The sequence below is a fragment of the Taudactylus pleione genome, unplaced genomic scaffold, assembly GCF_031769625.1.
Source record: "Taudactylus pleione unplaced genomic scaffold, aTauple2 ptg000018l, whole genome shotgun sequence".
In the NCBI taxonomy this organism is placed as follows: Eukaryota; Metazoa; Chordata; class Amphibia; order Anura; family Myobatrachidae; genus Taudactylus; species Taudactylus pleione.
The window spans coordinates 10,878,394-10,891,912 of record NW_028284420.1 but is presented as its reverse complement, the minus strand read 5'-3'; the positions used below and the strand labels follow the sequence as shown (position 1 = coordinate 10,891,912).

At 47.1% G+C, this 13,519-nt stretch overlaps 1 protein-coding gene across 6 annotated transcripts in view; it reads right to left on the bottom strand.

Annotated features, from left to right (window-relative positions):
• The window catches only part of PHACTR3 (phosphatase and actin regulator 3), a 219,130-nt gene that overhangs the window by 152,126 nt on the left and 53,485 nt on the right, over nt 1–13,519 (bottom strand). The window lies entirely within an intron of this gene.

Below are 13,519 nucleotides of genomic sequence, written 5' to 3'. Positions count from 1 at the left end.
GATCATGAAAAATGTGATGGGCATTGCTAACTGAAATGGTGAATATCAGTCCAGTTGTATACTACAACTGGGATACCGTTTTGTATCCTGCAGCTAAATGTTTGAATGAAAGCAGTTTTGTAGGATTCCCTCAAGAAAATGTAATACAAACATAATACTGTACAATACAAACGTAATACTACATAAAGTCAAACACACAAAGATGACACAATTAATAAAGACGGTCCCAATATACCCTCCATTTCAAGACATTAATAAAGTTAAACCAAGCAGTATTTGAGATGAAAACTGCAATGTTTATATAATTAGGGTGGTCCTACAGAGTTATTGGATTGCACTAGAACTGATATTTCACTGTTCAGTAAATAAGAGTATGAAATAAAAGACAGTTTACACTACTGTGTTAAAGATCATTTACACAGCAACAGATCTGAAAATGTCATCACTTCCTCTTTACCAACATACAGTATAGAGCCTACCCCCAGCTGTCATTCATAATCTCTCAGTCATCCATAGTCTGTCTACCTGTTCATGCGATTTGACAGCCATCAGTGGTGCGGATAATACATGAGTTAAAAAGGCTTGAGGCTACAATATTTTCTCTATTTATGTGTCGGAGATTGGTCATCGATTTTAGAAAACCACTAGTGTTAAAAGGCTAAAGCTTTTCTATTTAATAACATGCTCATCTGTCACAAAGAGGATGAAATAAAACTCAGCAGATTTTAAACAATGCACAGCTGTGGTATTAATAATGTAACAGCCCTGAAACAACTAACAGAAGCGTCCATTAAATCTATGGCTGGATGTCTGGAGAGTAAGTCTGTACAGAGTGCTGTATTTCACAGCAAATTACAGAAGCAATATGAATTGTGTGTGCCCTTTTTACCCAGGTTTATAGACTCTACCTCAGAGAAGAGTACAGTGACCCCTGGCTAGCTGTTGTGGAACTACAAGTTCCAGCATGTGCAGTTGGTCAGAGGCTGTGGTAAAAATTATGTTGTCTGCCATAACAGCACTTTTATTCAAGCATGAGTAGAAAAAACATTAACTACTAAACTGGCTAATATTATTTCAAAAAAACATTCCCAAGATTGTCGAAAAATGTTAAACAAAGTTTATATAGCTATTAATTACATAATGTAATAATAAAAAAAATTACCATTTGGTAACCTTTTTGAAAAAACTGACTTTCTAGTTTAAAAAAAAAAGCTGGGGATAGACGGAGCGAGGGGCAGGTGTGTGTATAATACCTGGGGGTGCGGGAGGGTCCGACGGCGTCCGTGGCGTAAGAAGAATGCAGAGTACCCGGGTATACCCTACATAGGTTCCAAAGCTATACCCAGCGGGGGGGAATCCAATAAAGATGAATGATGAGTTCTCCAAAAGGCACAGGTGTAGACTGCCGACGTGTTTCGAGACACTTTGGTCTCTTCTTCAAGGCTAAAAGTGCCCATACACGGTGATATTTTTTACACGATTTGTCCGTTTTCGATCAATTGGAAAGACCAATCGTGTTAAAAGTGCCATGTGTGGGCATGATATCGATGCCGATGTGCACCCCCGCCTTCGTACATCTTCGTCGCAGATCAACTGAACCTGCAGGAAGATATCGACCTATCCTCTACGAATTGAATGACATTGTTCCGTGTGTGTGCACACGGAAAGATGTCATGCACGATACAGATGCATGTAGCACAGACCAGGAAGATCAATGCTACATGCATCTGTGTCAATGACAGAGAAGCAAGGACGGGATCAGTGAGACCCATCTGTGCTGCTGTGTATTTCAATTACACAAATGCACGCACCGACCAGGGAGATCCGTGCTACATGCATCTGTGTCATTGGCACAGAAGCACGGATGGGATCAGTGAGACCCATCTGTGCTGCTGTGGTTAAAAAATGATTCCTGTGTAAAAAAAAAAAGGAAAAAAACGGCATGGCCACCCCCCCAAAGAGCAACCAGCCGCGGGCTTTTAGTGACCCAGTGCTGGTTGTGCTTAAATACAGGGGACAAAAACGACGTAGGGGTCCCCTGTATTTAAGCACAACCAGCACCGGGCTAGTCAGAATACGGGGGACAAATGACATAGAGGTCCCCCGTATTTTGCGCAACCAGCACTGAGCTCTGATCCAGTCCTGATTCTGGAAATACAGGGAGAAAAAATGAGTAGGGTCCCCCTGTATTATCCAGAGCCAGCAACAGACTTTTTCTAGCAGGATGGGCTAATGCCACAGCCAGGTGAGCCCTTTCACCGGGCCCCCCAGCCAAAGCATTAACCCTGACCACTAGTCAGCCCAGGCCGGGATCCCTGGGCAACCCCCAATAAAGGGGTCCTGCTCTCCAGGCCTAGGCTGATAGCCCGGGCTATCCCTGTCACCCCTGGGTGGTGGGTGCCGGGTTGATTACTTGAGGTTACTTTCATGGTTCTCATCATTGACTTCAATGGTGAGAACCGCTCATTGGCTGAGAGGCATGTGGCCCGAATAAACATTTTATGAGGCCCGACCGTGTGGGCCCACATATATATAATATGCGGCCCACACCCCTGCCACGATCGGAGCTGAGCTCCGATCGGGTAGTGTTTACTCTATTTAAAGCTGGCAACGCTGGTCTCTGAAGCGATCAGAAGCCTCTGATTGCTTCAGAGGCCAGCGTTCCCAGTGAGGCAGTGCGCGGGTGACGTCATGACGTCACCCACGATGAGAGGAGCCTGCGTCTGCCGCTCTGGATCTAATTAGATCCAGTCAGCGTCAGCGTCTATGCGGGACTGTAGGAGTGAAGATGGCGTGGACTAGAGAGGTGCCCAGCGGCCATCGTGAATAAAGATAAGCACTGCACAGGTGAGTGGGGCCTGTTCTATACTGGGAGTGGGCACAGCATAAGGGGCATTACTGGGGGCACAACGTAAGGGGCTCTGCAGAAGGGGCATTACTGGGGGCACTACTAGGGACATTACTGGGGGCACAACATAAGGGGCATTAATGGGGCACAGCATAAGGAGCATTGCATAAAGCTCACAAATTCATGGGGCATTGCATAAGAGGCACTACTACAGGGGGCACTGCATTGATTTTTTATTAATAATAAGCCTTTCAAAATTGCATACTTTTTTTTGTTGCAGCCCACACACTCTTTAAGACTTTGAATATTCGGCCCGGTTGACTGATGGCTACAGGGATACACAGGTGAGCATGTGTTCCTGTGTGTGTACATGTGTGAGTGCATGTGTTTAATAAACTTATACTTTGTACGGTGTGTGTCCTGTGTTAATTTTAATATTTCTTTTGCTGTGGAACTACAGGTACCAGCGGGCCCGTAATGCCCCGCATGCTGGTACTTTTGCTTTTCCAAGTAACAGCATGCGGGGGAGACTTGCTGGGACCTGCAGTTCAGCAATATTTTCAACACTTTCAAATGCACTACACTACATAATCAACCCGGCACCCACCGCCCAGGGGTGACGGGGATTTCCCCGGGCCATCAGCCTAGGCCTGGTGTGCCCTGGAGACGAGGACCCCTTTAATGGGGTCCCCAGCTCCCCAGGGATCCCCGGCCTGGGCTGACTAGCAGTCATGGTTAATGCTTCTGCTGGGGGACCAGGTGAAAGGGCTCTCCTAGCTGTGGTATTAGCCCCCCCCGCTACAAAAAGTCTGGTGCTGGTTCTGGATAATACAGGGGGGCCCTACTCATTTTTTCCCCCTGTATTTCCAGAACCGGATCATAGCCCAGTGCTATTTGCGCAAAATACGGGGGACCCTTACATTGTTTGTCTCCTGTATTTTGGCAACCAGGGCTGGTTCTGACTAGCCCGGAGCTGGTTGTGCCTAAATACGGGGGACCCCTACGTCATTTGTCCCCTGTATTTATATTTAAGCACAACCAGCACTGGGTCACTAAAAGTCGGGGGCTGGTTGCTCTTTCGGGGGGGTGGGGGGGGGCAACCCATTTTTTTTTTACACATGAATAATTTTTATTTTTTAACCACAGCAGCACAGACGGGTCTCACTGATCCCGTCCATGCTTCTGTTCAATGACACAGATGCATGTAGCATGGATCTCCCTGGTCCGTGCGTGCATCTGTGTCACTGAAATGCACAGCAGCACAGACGGGTCTCACTGATCCCGTCTGTGCTTCTCGGTCAATGACACAGATGCATGTAGCAAGGATCTCCCATATCCGAGCCTGCATCTGTGTCATATCACACTCGATCTAATGAATATGCAAATCATTAGATCGTGCCCAATAGATTGGGTGAAAATCGTGCAGCTTTTGCTGCACATCAATCACTTCAGCTGTCGCAGAGAGTTCAAGGGACACTGCATATGACATAGGATCGTTTGCAAATCGCACCGTGTACGGGCACATTAAGCCTCTACATTTTTCTTACACCTACGGCTCCTCCTCAACCAGACGGGTAGGATACCATCGACTTTCATATTATTTTTATCTGTATAAAGACTCATGTGCCATTGAGCACCATTTTTAGGCATTCGTTTTATTCAGTTTTTATACCACTCCACGTTTAGTATCAACCCATATGCTATCGCCATATAGCATATGTTTCTTACCTATTGGAGGGATTTCTAGTAATTTGTATACTTTTGTATATGTTATATGTGGTCTAGATTTCATGTCCACTCCCTAAATATTTGTACATATACATCAGATTGTGCTTGTATAATAATAAATGTTAAACTTTTATGAAAACCATACAAATTTGCACTGAGTTATCTATGTGTATATTCTCACACACCATCTTCCCGTGTTGAACACTGAGTAGTGCCATCTCTTGGACATCCCCACTCTTTTTTCTATCTGTCCCTAGGGAAACTCTAGTCTTTGAGGGCTTGCTCAGAAGAAGCGCCCAGTTGAACCACACCACACTTTTCCACAATATTACTTAAATCATTGAAATCCATTCTATAGCCCCTTTAGAAGGCATAACATGTTGTTTTCAGTGCTTGTGGAGTTTCTACCTTAGTGTTTCCCAAACTTTCCGGAATCACAGTGCCCTACAATGGGGTGTAATTTCAATCCTGGCTGTTGGGCTGCCGGCGCTCAGAATGCTGATGGCGGAATCCCAACACCAGTCAGAATCCCAGCACCGGCATCCCGACAGTAAGTAGAGGGGTTAGGGTTAGACACTAAAGGGGAGGGTTCGGCACTAGGGGGGGAGGGTTAGGTTTAAGCTGTGGGGGAAGGAGGTTAGGTGTAGGAACTAGGAAGGGAAGGGGGTAAATTTAGGGGGATTGGTATGAATGACCGGCGGACGTGAGCCCGGCGGTTCAAATCCCGACGGTAAGTAAGCTATCCCTAACCTTCTCCCCCCTTAACCTTCCCTTAGGGGTGCCTAACCCTAACCTTCCCCCAGGAGTGCCTAAACCTAACCCCCCCTCCCCACACCCTAATCCTAACCCTCCCGGGGGGAGGTGCCTAACCCTAACCTTCCCCCGGGGGTGCCTAACCCTAACCCCCATTCCACTAGCCTAACCCTAACCCTCCCGGGGGGGTGCCTAACCCTAAGTCCCCCCGAGGCGACTAAACCTAAACCCCCCCGCATAGCTGTCCGCTCGCGACGCCCGACTTATCTACGTTTGGTATGTCGGGCATCGGGATTTCGGTGGGTGGATAATGATAGGCATCGGGATTTCGACACCTGTCAGTAGTCCGATGCCGCGATTTGACAGTCGGGAAGCCGGCGATCAGCATTTCGACGGCTGGTTTCTTGACTACATCTAAAATTTAGGCTGTGGGAAGGGAGGGTTAGGGGTAGGGTTAGGCTACCTACCGACAGGGATGCCGGCACCGTGATTCTGATAGCTTGGATCCCGAGAACCGGCATCCCATACCCAACCCTCTAGAGTATCAGCATTGTTTTTCATGGCAGCCCTAGGACTGAAGTTTCTTATTCATAAATTCATCAAAAATTCTTAAATTAAGTACAGTATATACTATATGGGGCCTTTTTAAATAAAAAAAAAGCAGTGAAATGATTTAACTAGGTCTTTTAGATCTGCATGCTTGAATAGTTATAGAAAAACTTGTAAGTGATAAAATAACTCTAGAGAGGTTGCTCTCCCCTCTAGACACGAGGGTAAAATACCCACCTACCAAGTTCTTATTTGATTTCCCCCACCGTCTACTCCCCACCCTCCTGCCATGGTAGTCTGACAGGCCAAAACAAGTGTGAAAACTGTTCTGTACACGCACACTATTGTGTATAGGAATCTGTAAAGTGACTGGCGGAGGGCCTGGGGCCGCGAAGAAGTTTTTGGGGCTATGACAGTGTGAAATACATTTTAGATGCTTTTTTTTTTTTCATTAGCACTCCTGCCATCAGCTGACTACAATGTTAGATCACTTAAAAAGGAAAAAAAGCTCTATATCATCAGTGTTATTTTTCTGCTGTGCCCACAAACTAGCCTATGTCACTTGGATGCCTAATGTTTTTCTGAAACCCCTATATATTGCCTTCGCTTGATTCTTCCCTTACCTATATGCTGGTTTCTCTGAAATGAGAGACCTCTGAAGAAATTGAAACTCCCCAGGCAGACAAAGAGTGGCTCTCTGTCTGTGGGACTTCTGTGCAGGGAATACCATTAGAGGTGACGGAACTCAGGCCCTGATTCAGAGCCGGAAGCTCTGACAGAGCGCTCGCTCTGAATCAGGGCCGTCCCTCCTCCTTTTTGGAGCGGCCTCCTGGCCGCTCGCATAGCTGTGGGTGACCACCCACAGCTATAGCGAGCGGCCAAAATGATGGTCGCGATGGTCTTGACCATCGGGCCTGCGACGAGACCCTGCGGTAGGGTCTTGCTGCCACAAGCCCTGGAGTGCTTTTGGCTCTATCAGAGCCAAAAGCACTCCCACTGACATCACTAGTGATGTCAGTGGGGCCGGCCCCAGACGGTAGGCGTTCCCATGGGAACGCCTCCGTCTGGGCAGCCACGCCAATCACCATCGACAGCACGCCCCCTTTGGTGTGAGACCCATAACGACGGCTTGGCCATCGTTATTCGGGTCTCGCGCATGCGCAAGACGGAGCCACCTCTGTCGTGCGCATGCGCACTTGGGCAGTATCGACCCGCTTGTGAGCGCTCAGCGCTCGCGAGCGGGTCTAAATCAGGCCCTCAGTTCCACCCCGTTCCTGCACACTTTAATCCCTGGGGAACAACCTGATACCCCTAAACATGATAATCCATATGTCATCAGATTTCTATTTACATCAAGAAAATGTTCCAAACTGAGGGGCTGAATCAGCATGGATTGCAATTGCAACCGCGTATGCAGATCGCCGATTGTTGCGCATGGCGCGTGCACATTGATCGCACTAGATTACGGATCCATTGTGACATCCATCGCAGAATGAGTGTCAGGCCGTGAGCGTTTGGGGGTGGTGATGGGGAAGTTGTATGCAGAAATGCAGGCGTACCTGTCCGTTTGAACGCCGTTGCATGGGCGTGCATAAATTAGCCACTGCGATCGCCTATGTAGCCGGAGTACTCACTGCGTGCGACGAGCCATGCAAATTCTGAGACAGGTTAGACCTGCTGTAATTGTGCGTGACGGGCCAATTTTCTCTGATGTTACCAATGTATACGCAAGGTATTACGGATGTGAGAAGGCAGTAGTGGGCGTCTCTATGCTGACTGAGCAGTGGCAGACATTAGCATATTTTCGTAGAATCATTGCGTGCGATTACTCAGCTGCGATGGCAATTGTAATCCATCCTGAATCAGGCCCGGAGTCCATATTTTACAGAAATCTGCATGATTACATCTAAAAACATTAAATGAAAACTGCTATGAATAATATCATATATTTGTGGGTATGCAGTCGGGAAGCCGGCGGACGTAATCCCGACAGCCGGCTTCCCGACTGTTTTATCCCGGCGAGGGTTAAATCACAGGCGTCTAAATGTAGACGCCTGTCATTTTACCGACGCCGGGAGACCGGTGCCCAGCATCCTGATCGATGTGATGCCGGGCGCCGCTGCAGACAGCCGCTGGGGGGGGGGGGTTAGGCACCCCCGGGGGGGACTTAGGGTTAGGCACCCCCCTGGGGGATTTAGGTTTAGGCGGTGGGGAAGGGGGGGTAAGGTTTAGGCACTTACAGGGGGGATTAGGGTTAGGCACTGCGGGCGAAGGTTATGGTTAGGCACCCTAAAGGAGGGTTAGGGGGTCAGAAATAGGTTAACTAATACTTACCTTCGACGATCGGGATTTCCTCCTCTGCCGGCCTCCTGGTGTCGGGATTCCAACCACCAGGCAGGGGTCCGGCGGTAAATCATACCGCCTCCTATTTGTGCAGTGGCGGAACTAGAGAGTGGTGGGCCCAGGTGCAAGAATATGCTTTGGCACCCCTCCCAATTTCTGGCACCCCACACCTCAACATATGACACAAACTCAGCCTTCAATTTTCACCACCTCACTCACCCCCAGTCAGTAAATCCAGTGTCTGTCCTGCTGCCCAGCCATTTTTCTTTCACCGTCTCACTCCCCTCCCATCATTAAATCCAGTCTGTCCTGCTGCCCACCCTTTTTTTATCACCATCTCACGCAGCATCATCCCACCCCCCGCCCAGCCAATTTTTTTCACCACCTCACACACCCAAGTCAGTAAATCCAGTGCCTGTCCTGCTGCCCAGACTTTTTTTCACCACCTCACACCGCAACCCCCCCCCACCACCACCCTCCCTCCGCGCTTTTTTTTTACTTACATTGTTTCCTTCTTCTTCAGCTTCTTCTTGTCTGCTTCTTCCCTGCTGCTCCTCTTGATCCACGCCTCTTACCTCTTCCTCCAGGTCATACAAAGGCCGGGCCGCGGCGGGTGTCTGTCATGTTGGTGGAGCCAAAGCGGCCATCTATTTAGATTGTCATATGACAATCTAAATAGATGACATATATATTTATACACTAGCTGATGTACCCGGTTTCACCCGGGTAGACCTTAGATATTTACTGTTTCCATTTCAACCTCACCACTCCTGTAACACATTAATCCTTCACCTCTATAGTAATGCATTCCCTCCGTCACTACGATAGTAAGACATTACCCTCCCATACCTGTGTACTAGCACATTCCACTCTCTCACCTCTGTAGAAACACATTTCCCTCCCTCACCCCGTGTTGTAACACATTCGACATTCCCCCCCACTGTAGAAATACAAACCCTCCCTCACACCTGTTATAAGACATTACACTCACACCTGTAGTAACTTATTCTCCTACCTCACCTCTGTAATAACACATGCAGCTCCCTCACCTCTGTAGTAACACATTACCCCGACTCACCCCTGTAGTAACACATTCCCCCCCTCGTCCGTGTTGTAACATTCCCCTCCATCACCCCGTAGTAACAAATTTGACATTCCCCTCCCTCACCTCTAACTGCTGTTGTAACACATTTTCCTCTCTCACCTCTGTAGTAACACATTCCCTTCCCTCACTATGCAAATAGGAGAGCCACACCAACTGCCAGTGATGATTGGCAGCACTTGGGATGACAGTTGGTGTCTGAATATGAACTGTGCTACAGCCACGATTAGTCAATCAGGCAGGACATTGCACAGGGGCAAGAAACATTTTAGACATTTTCACTCCCTTAGGAGTCGAATTTCTTAGTGCTTAACCATGGATATCTCTAAAACTTGAACTGTTGGGGAGCCTGAGGACGGCGTTTGGGAACCTCTACAAGAGCAGTTCAGTAACTATGTAATATGGCTTACTAATATTATGTAGAAGTTTTCAGTCTTGTATCTAGTATACAATAAATACCCATATACTACACTATGCCGAAAAACTGTGGTAATTTTGGTGCTGGGCTATTATTGCAGAGAGAAGGAAGATATTTATCCACTGGGTTATAAAGATGGAATTCCTTTAAACAGATCAGATAAGCTATAAAAAACTATTTGAAAGCACGCAAAATATTTTTGGGAATAATTCTAAACGAATATTGAAATAGAATGTGTAAGCTGCAGCCTGATTGACAGGCTACAGCCGTTTGGGGTCGGAGAGTGGGTGGGGCCGGCCAGCGTCCCCGAAAACAGGGACGAGTCCGACGCAGATTTCCTGTCATATTAGAATCTAATTATGATTATAAAAAAGCGCATTGAATGGTTGTCATTTATTTATTGTCACCGTTGTAATTCCTACACTGTTCACCTGATTTGGATGTAATTACCTTCAAATTAAATCTGAAAGTCTGCAGTTAAAGCACATCTTGTTTGTTTCATTTCAAAGCCATTGTGGTGGTGAATAGAGGCCAAAATATGAAAATTCTGTCAATGTGCCAATATTTATGCACCTAACTGTATGTAATCATAGGGATCCTTGTGACTTATAACCAATGCAGGCAAATTATACTAATGATCCCATTTGAATGTATATATCTCTGGTTTTTTTTACTATAACCGCTTCATAATGGGGGTAAGATGCAATCAGGGAGATTGCTGTACTCTTCAGGGAGACAGGGAGATTGCCACTATTTCAGGGAGTCTCCCTGACAATGAGGAAGAGTTGACATGTATGCATTACATATATGTAGTACAAAGAACTCAGCTCTGAACCTCACATCTCATTAGATAATGATATATGTAGCACAGGGAACATGGCTCTGAATCTTACGTCTCATTAGATATATGTAGTACATGGAACATGGCTCTTACTCTTACGTCTCATTAGATATATATAGTACATTGAACATGGCTCTTACTCTTACGTCTCATTAGATATATATAGTACATTGAACATGGCTTTGAATCTTACGTCTCATTAGATATATGTAGTACATGGAACATGGCTCTTACTCTTACGTCTCATTAGATATATATAGTACATTGAACATGGCTCTTACTCTTACGTCTCATTAGATATATATAGTACATTGAACATGGCTCTGAATCTTACGTCTCATTAGATATATGTAGTACATGGAACATGGCTCTTACTCTTACGTCTCATTAGATATATATAGTACATTGAACATGGCTCTGAATCTTACGTCTCATTAGATATATGTAGTACATGGAACATGGCTCTGAATCTTACGTCTCATTAGATATATGTAGTACATGGAACATGGCTCTTACTCTTACGTCTCATTAGATATATATAGTACATTGAACATGGCTCTGAATCTTACGTCTCATTAGATATATGTAGTACAAGTAACACAGCTCTGAACCTGACATCTCATTAGAAAATGATATATGTAGCACAGGGAACACATTTGAAACACAAATTTATTTAGATTCACAGTACATGGACTATGGTTCTGAACCTCACATCTCATTAGATATATGTAGTACAAGGAACGCTCTGATCTTCACATATCATTTAGATATACAGTATATAATTATGGGAACACGCCTTTGAATATCATGTCTCATTAGATATATATATATATAGTACAGGGCACACAGTTCTCAACCACAAAACTCATAGATAATAGATATATGTAGCACATGGAACCCAGTTCTGAACCTCATTAGATCTATGTAGTATAGGGAACAATGCTCTGAACCTCACATTTTACATATATGTAGTACAAGGAACACAGCTCTGAACCTAACATCTCATTATAGTACTGGGAACACGGCTCTGAACCTAACATCTCATTATAGTACTGGGAACACAGCTCTGAACCTAACATCTCATTATAGTACTGGGAACACGGCTCTGAACCTGACATCTCATTAGATAATGATATATGTAGCACAGGGAACACATTTGAACAACAAATCTCATTAGATACACAGTATGTACCGTAGCACATGGAACCTGGTTCTGAACCTCACATCTCATTAGATATACTGTATGTAGTACAAGGAACACAGCTCTGATCTTCACATCTCATTAGATATACAGTATATAATTATGGGAACACAGCTCTGAATATCATGTCTCATTAGATATATGTAGTACAGGTAACAGTTCACTTCTCCCAATTGGCCCAGTACTGGTCCCTTCATGAGATGGAGACCTGGTACCCCCTTTATGGTAGTGACCGACTCGCGGCTACCTTAGGGAAAAGGCTAGTCAAGGCCAGTTGTGCAGAAATTGAGCTGCCGAGGAGCACAGAGAACAATAAAATATTCCAACGCATTCTAAATTAAATAAATGTATATATAACTCAGTGTTCTCCCCAGGCTTTTTTCTGCGGGCGCATTGCCCGGCAGAAACAGCCTGCCACCCGGCACTTTTCCCCGTCGACCCCCGCTATGGAACGCTGGCCTCTGAAGTGACCGGAGGCTAAAGAAACCTCTGATCACTTCAGAGGCCAGCGTTCCCAGTGATGCACTGCGCGGGTGACGTCATGACGTCACCCGCGACGTGAGGAGCCTGCCCCGCCGCCTGCTGGATCTAGTTAGATCCAGTCAGCGCGCAGCAGCGGCAAGCGGGAGAGTGGCCAGCAAGTAAAGGTAAGTGCTGAGACCGGGACCAGTCTGGGGGCACTATTTAAGTCTGGGGGCACTACATAAAGGGGCCAGCCTGGGGGCACTGCATAAAGGGGCAAGCCTGGGGGCACTACATAAAGGGGCAAGCCTGGGGGCACTGCATAAAGGGGCCAGCCTGGGGGCACTGCATAAAGGGGCCAGCCTGGGGGCACTGCATAAAGGGGCCAGCCTGATGGCATTATTTAAGCCTGGGGGCACTGCATAAGGGGCCAGCCTGGGGGCACTGCATAAGGAGCCAGCCTGGGGGTACTGCATAAGGAGCCAGCCTGGGGGCACTGCATAAGGGACACTTTAAACCTGGGGGCATTGCATAAGGGGCCAGCCTGGGGGCACTATTTAAGCCTAGGGGCACTACATAAGGGGACCAGTCTGCGCGCACTACATTGGGGCACTACTTCAGCCAGGGGACACTGCATAAGGGCAAAGCTAAACTACAGGGGGCAATGCATAAAGGGCACAAATACAGGGGGCACTGCATAATGGTCACTTTTGACTGAGAGCCAGTGGGGGAGCAGCCTGAGACATGTCGGGCTGGATTGGTCTTGGAGATACCCCTTTCCCAGCGCGCACATAATTGGGGGCACTGCATAAAGGGGCCAGCCTGGGGGCACTGCATAAAGGGGCCAGCCTGGGGGCACTGCATAAAGGGGCCAGCCTGGGGGCACTGCATAAAGGAGCCAGCCTGGGGGCACTATTTAAGCCTGGGGCACTGCATAAGGGGCCAGCCTGGGGGCACTGCATAAGGGGCCAGCCTGGGGGCACTGCATAAGGGACACTTTAAACCTGGGGCATTGCATAAGGGGCCAGCCTGGGGGCACTATTTAAGCCTGGGGGCACTACATAAGGGACCAGTCTGCGGGCACCAAATAGGGGCACTACTTCAGCCAGGGGGCACTGCATAAGGGCAAAGCTAAACTACAGGGGGCAATGCATAAAGGGGAAAACTACAGGGGGCACTGTATAAAAGGCACAAATACAGGGGGCACTGCATAATGGGGACTTTTAACTGAGAGCCAGTGGGGGAGCAGCCTAAGACATGTCGGGTTGGATTGG